Here is a 7,088-nt window from a genome sequence, read left to right as displayed (position 1 = left end):
ATGGAAAGTTTTTGGACAAGGGTGGTTCTGTGTCTCCAGAAAGTTCCTGTCAGTGTCTATCTATGGATGGATCCATGGTTCTACTAGAATCCAGTCTCTGGTCACATTTCACCACCTGTTGAGGTTCTAACATCAGCAGAACCTGATGCGGTGAAGTTGGACCAGACCAGGTTCCAGGTCCCCAAATGACTTGTAATTGTACTACATGACTTGAAACGTGTCCGAAGTGACTCCAAATTATCCAAAGATGACGCAAAAATGACCTTAATTGTCCAAAAAATGACAGGAAATTATCTAAAATTTGTCCAAAACTGACATAAAATTGTCCTAAACAACTTGAAACTGTTTGAAATGACTAACAATTAGCCTGAAAGTACTCAGAATTGTCCAAATTAACAATAATTGGTCACTAAAAATGGGGGAAAAGTGTAAAATCTTCAACCCAGGCTGGTGTTGATCCAGAAAGTTCCTGTCAGTGTCTGTCTATGGATGGATCCATGGTTCTACTAGAACCCAGTCTCTGGTCACATTTCACCAACTGTTGAGGTTCTAACATCAGCAGAACCTGATGTGGTGAAGTTGGACCAGACAAGGTTCCAGTTCCAGGTCCCAAAATCATCAAAATGATCCAAAATGAAGCCAAATTATCCAACGAGGCAGAATTAGTCCAAAAACGACCTCAACTGTCCAACGATTGTCAGAAAATTACCTAAAATGACCATTTCCAAATGATTTGGCCACTTGAGGGCAAATAAAACAAGCTGTGAGCCCAGCGCTGACGTTAGCTATCAGGCTAATATGGAAAACCTGTTGTTAGCATTTGCTCATTTACACATTAGATACATTAGCAAACGTTAGCGTTTCTTAGGCGTTAGTTTTGGGTCAGTGCCAGGAAGTCGGGGGTCTTTCTTTATGTTGGTTTGCAACTTTCAACTCTTGAAGAAAACATGTAGCGCCACCAGCTAGCGGCTAAATGTGTCATCTGGTGCTGAACAGGTTTGTGGGCTGTAGGTTAAAAAACCAAAACAATGAGCCGAAAGAGTCCAAAATGTTAATCACAAGTACAGGAAGGGTTCTGTTGCACAGCGCCGAGCTCGGGGTGTAGAACTGGGAACTGGTGCTGTTCTGCAGAGCCGCTAATTAGCAGCGCTAACGTGACTGTTACCTTGAAGGCAGTTAGTCTTAAAGCAAAAGCAAGCATCAAAGTAAAGAACATTTAGTTGGACTATTTGTTGGACTGAAATAAGTCGTCTTTACACAATCTTTCAGTTCATCAAAATAATAAACAAAAATCTCATTCAGATGTGGAGATGTGTGGTTTTTACAAGAAGAGAATAAAAGTTCCTCAGCCAGAAACTAGAAGCTGCCAGATGACGGTAGTGAAGCTAAAAGTTCAGTATTCGTCTCTGAGATGTAGTGAAGTAATGAAGCTGCACAGCCTGGACCTCTAATCCCACCGAACACGTCCACCAGCACCATCTAACCTCGCTTCCTTCTTGTTTCTGTGAATGGAGGACCAGTGCTGGCGTGACTTCGCTCAGCTTTTCCATGGAAACCGATCCGGCTGCACAGAGGAGTTAAACAAACAGAACAACAGGCGAACGTTCATGCTCGTCGTCTCGTCGGCTCAGGAGACCTCCGCTCTGCATCACCGCCAACCTTCTGATGTTTGAGGGCGCAGGAGGTTCTCACTTCACCTGCAGATTGCTGTGGAGTCCTGAAAGGCGTGCAGGAGCTCGGTGGCCTCACCGTGAACGCTGATGGGTTTCTGGTTAATTCTGCTGCATGCAGACGAGTAGGTGTTCGGCTTCATTTGAATCCACTCCCACACGCTGTTGCTTCGTGCTGTTTATCTCCACATTTCCCTTTTTAACAGATCACGAAGGACGCCGCCACCAAACAGGCCTCCTTCATTCAGTAAAAGTCGTTCTGTGTGGGTCAGAAGCAAACCGAAACTTCAGCCTTGATTTGATTCAAACTGGGTCTAAACAGCAGCTTGAGGTGGACAGATTTCTGAAAGTGTGTTTTAATGTATGTATTACTAATTCTGCATCGGTCCACCAGCTGTGTAGGTGTTCACGGTTAACTTGCAGCGCTGCACCAAAAACCAAGGATGGCTCTGCTGTTTCCTGAGAGTAGTTATGTTTTATTATTCTGAACCATCATCAGTGGGAGCTGTGTCCCCTTTAGGCTCATTGACAAGCTTGTTCAGAGGAGAAGTTGTGCAAAAAAATAGTTCAGACGATTTTGCACATCAAGTTCTGATTGAAGGTCATGAACCATCACATGAGTCTTTGTCATGGTGGTCCTGTGCAAAACTGTCAAACAGGAACAATTTTGTAACAGCTAAAAAAAAAGTTTTTTTATTGTACCGTAAATTCCAGACTATAGAGGCACCTGAATATAAGCCGCACAAGCTGCTCTCAGCGTCACTTTGGTCTCGAGGTGAATTCGTTTAAAACCATAAATTAGCCTCATCGTTGTTTAAGCCACAGTGTGAATAAAGTGGCAGCTTATAGTCCAGACATTACGGTAATTTAGTTTTTAACAATTTACATATATTTTGTACAGTTCTCCGGTTTTTGTTAAATCACAGCTAACAGCTTTGAAAAAGAAAATGTTTATTAAGGCTAATAAAATAATCGTTAAACTGCTATTTTACCAATTTCCCCCGTTTTGTTAAATTACAAAAAATATCCAGTGAAATACCTCAAAAGTACTAATTAACATGTTGGTTGTACAAAAACAAAAAGTTAATAATGTCCACGTTAAAAACATCACTATTTCACAATGAGTGACTCAATCATCTAAAAATGTGATTATTTTCCAAATATTTATTTTTAAATATTCCTCCATATTTTGGACACACTTGATGCCAAACAGTCCAACTGAAATGTTGAGAACTGATTTGTTTTCCCGTTTGGTTCAATTTAAATGAAATCAAATGGAGTGGATGGATTTTAATAACTTTAATATACTTGAAGTGTGTATTATTTGGGAAAGTTGCATCAGATCATAATAACTTATTATTAAATGCTTCTGACTGAATTGGGGACAAAAAAAAAACTTGATCTGGACACCTCTAGTTTTCTGTTTTAAAATTGAAATGTGGTTTTATTTTGAAAGTGTCGTTCGTTTCTTTGAGAACACGTGAAGCCTAAAAGTCCGACCAGCAGATTTCAGCAGATTGATTTCTCTAAGTGTCTGTAACTAATCCTTCATCGGTCCCACCGGCTGCGGAAGTGTTCATGGTCAACTCGGTTGCTTGAATAAGAATTATAATTAACCTCAAGAACCAGCAAAGCCAGAAGGCAATTGGCTTCCTGTGTGTGTGACACGGTGAGAGGAGCGTCTGATTGGAGGAACGCCGGCCGCTCTGACGGCGAGCTCATTACCAGGAGACGCTGTAAACGCTGCCCCACTTCCAGCAGCTCGTCTAAATGGAGGCTGCGCTGCCTCTGCATCTGTGTTTGATGTCAGAGAAAACAAGGAAAGGGAGCGAGGAAGGGGGGAGGCGGGGCGGCAGGACCCGGATCATCCCGACAGCAAGAAGCACTTAGTTGAAAGGGCAGCAAACGAGGTCACTTAGTCTGCAACCGCATCGCCACCGATGGGATTCCACCGAAGCATCAGCGGCGCACAAACATGTGCACGCACACGGGCTGTAATTGCTCGGGCATGCTAATGGCACCACTATCCACATCTATTCTCTCCTTCCTGTCAGCCAGCAGTGAGTTACCGACTTGTTTGTGATCTCCGGCTGAAAAAAAAAAAGCAGAAACTTGAGCTAATGCACCGATAGGACACGCAGCAGCGATGCTGAAGCTTAGACAGACGTGCACTCGAGAAGAAAGCAGCTGTGTTTACCAGAAAGTAAACTGGAAGTGAGCTTTAATAATTAGCAAAAAATGAAAAGACGGTTTCCATTAGCAGCTTTGGAGCAAACAAACAGAGTCGTGTTGGCAGGAATCAGACGCTAAAATAACATCAGAGCGATGATAAAACTAGAACGTTTGATAGCTTCACATCCATCAGATGCAAAAAAGTGCAAAGTTCAGCCGCATGAACGAAAACCAAAAAGTTACCGACTTGTTTTTGATCTTCAGGTGGAAATAAATGAGGCAGAAACTTGAGCTAACGCACCGACAGGACGCACAGCGACGCAACTGAAACTTAGAAAGACGTGCACTCAGGTTTCAGGTTTCAGAATAACAAGTGAAAAATCAGGCCAAGGAAGTCCCATCCTCCAGAATCACTGACTCCAAAGCTTCAGGGATTTTACTTCCAGAATTTTCACGTTTTGGTTCGAATGTCTTTTCATTTCTTCACTAAAATGCGTTCCATCACCTTCAGGAGTTCCATGTTCTGCTGAAGAACCGTAAAAACCTGCAGAACGTCGACCTGCTGTCATCGAGGCGAACACGCAGAACAACGACACGTCAAAGTTTCTCCTCGCCAGACGCTCAAACCACATTTCTTCTTTTCATTTCATGACAATATAACAGATTTAACAGATGAATGACAGACTGCAGTTTGAGAAGAAGGTCAATAAAACCCTCAGGACTCATCATTATTCAAAAAAAATAAAGAAGAACCACAATCCTCTGCAAAACATCATCCGTGTCTCACATGAAAGTGATGAAGCTGTACGTCTGTGGTACGAATACTGCAGGAAACTATACGAACTTTATCACGTATTCAAAGTAGAGAGAAGAAGTTCCCAGTCGTTTGCTAGAAAACCAAAACAAACCAAACTCTTGTCCTTCTTTGAGAGAAAAGCGGTGAGGACTGTTTCCATTGATGTCAAGTCGGCGTAATTTAGACTCAACATTTTGATACTTTCCAGTAAACTTCAAGACTGACGTTAGAAGTTCTCCTGAGATCATGTTGTGATATTTATCATCTGAATTTGCCAAAGTAATTTACATATTACTGATTGAAACCAGCTGCACAGTGGTTCAGTGGTTAGCACCGTCGCCTCACAGCTAGAAGGTTCGCGTCCCGGTGAGGACACCCGGGATCTTCCTGCGTGGAGTCTCCATGTTCTCCCCGTGCAGCGTGGGTTCTCTCCGGGTTCTCCGGCTTCCTCCCACAGTCCAGAAACATGCTGAGGTTAATTGGTGATTGTAAATTGTCCGTAGGTGTGAATGTGAGTGTGCTTGGTTGTCTGTCTCTAAGTGTAGCCCTGTGATAGACTGGTTACCTGTCCAGGTGAACCTGCCTTCACCCTGAGTCAGCTGGGGTAGACTCCGCCCCCCATGACCCTGGTGAGGATGAAGGTGTAGAGATGATGGATGGATGATTGAAACCAGAAAATCTTTTTAATAAAACTTCGATCTATGACGCATAATAAAGCTGAGACGCGACAGTTCAGGTTTTAAAGCTGTTCAGAGGCCAAAACAACAAAAGTAGAAGAAACAGCTGATTGGTTTCAAGTTCGCTGCTTCACAACTTGTTTATTTTAATGGTTTTGAAAAATGATTCAGTGTTGATGACTTAAAACAACAACATCAAGGTTTTGGGGTTCAGACGGTTAACATCCCTGAGAAAGCATCAGGAGAGATTCTTCTTCTTCTTCTTCTTCTTTTTATGCTAAACATGGATTTAGTTTGTGTAAAACTCTTCAGTAAATCTACTTTCTAATAGAAATAATAATCACCAGCTTATGTACACAGTTAAAATCTTCTCAGTATCTCGAGATCTGAACGTGCGCTTTAAACTGAAAGCACTTCCAGCGCCGCTAAAGCGACTCTTTCGGCTTTACGGTCCAAAAACGGAAGCCATCTGCCCGGCCCGCTCCCTTTGGACCCGACCTGCTCTTCATTATGCTCCCCTCAAACATGTTAGATTTACTTTAAGAGGCTCCTCTTTAAACTTTAACGAAATTTGGCGACGCTGTAAGTGGAAAAGCTGTCCGTCCTCACGATCCCCGAGAAACGACTTCTGGTTTGTCCCGAAGAACCGAATCCGCCCACATTTAACTCAAACTCTGTCTGGTCCCTCTGCAAATATCGTCTTTAAAACTGTTTGCATCCTGCAGAAATGTACTTTATTGCATTTATTTACTCATTTCTGCCCCATTTCTCCTTTTTCATTCTTTATATGTCAAACATTCTGAGTGTGGATGCATAGAACTGATTTTTCTTTGGAGATGAACAGACCTGTGCTGACACTTGGCTGATAATGAGTCCAGTATTTGTTCTGTTTGTACATTTATTAATACATTATCCTTCAGCGTGGCCTATTTATGCAACGCCAGCGTCGGTTTCAGGTCTCTTAAACGCATTAAATGTGCTATAAAGTGTTTTTTTTCTGCAAGCGAAAGCTGAACGTCGAACTTTAAATGATGCTCGTGTCGTTTTATCTGAAACTTTCTCTCGTCTGCGTGTTCAAGGTAAAGAAACCTTTTGTCCTGCAGCACCTTTGTCTCCTCCTTTGTGCCGATTTAATAAAGAATCACAGCCGGAGATGACGCTTTTTTTCCCTTTTGCTTCACTTCGACAACAATTCTTTGTTTTCGCTGCACAAAATCTTAAAAACTCAGGAAAACGCAACAATAGCTCGTCTGCTGAAGCCTCGCTCGACTATTCAGCGCAGCTTCCCGTGAAAAAACAAAAAACAAAAAACACTCCTTTTCTTGATTCTGCCTCCCTGAAAGCAAACCAGATGACACTAATGGATCATTTTCCAGCCCGGCGTTCATCGTCTCCGCTGAACAGACTGGGTCGCTGAGTGCTCCCAGCCTGTGACAGTAATAGAGGAAAACTGAACGTCTTCATCTTTTTTCTGAGCGTGGAACTTCTCTGTGATCTGACATCACACGAGATCTCCTGCTTCAGCGACTTCAGACCAACTGCTTTAACATCTGTGGTCGTGAAGTCATTCGAGCGAATCATCCTCTTATCTGAAATCCAACACCGCCCATCTGATGGACACTTAACTGTTATCTCACCGAGACAATAGGTCTGCTGAGGCTGCTGTTAACGTGGCTTCCATCACGGTCCGCAACACTCAGAGCCGCCCGGCTTCTACGCCCAAACCTTCACGTAAAAATAGAAAGTGTAAAATCAGTGATTGTATAATAGGTG

Source organism: Stegastes partitus, unplaced genomic scaffold, assembly GCF_000690725.1.
Source record: "Stegastes partitus isolate 25-593 unplaced genomic scaffold, Stegastes_partitus-1.0.2 Scaffold562, whole genome shotgun sequence".
NCBI classification, from domain to species: domain Eukaryota; kingdom Metazoa; phylum Chordata; class Actinopteri; family Pomacentridae; genus Stegastes; species Stegastes partitus.
The sequence above is the reverse complement of the archived record's forward strand: the minus strand, read 5'-3'. Positions refer to the sequence as shown.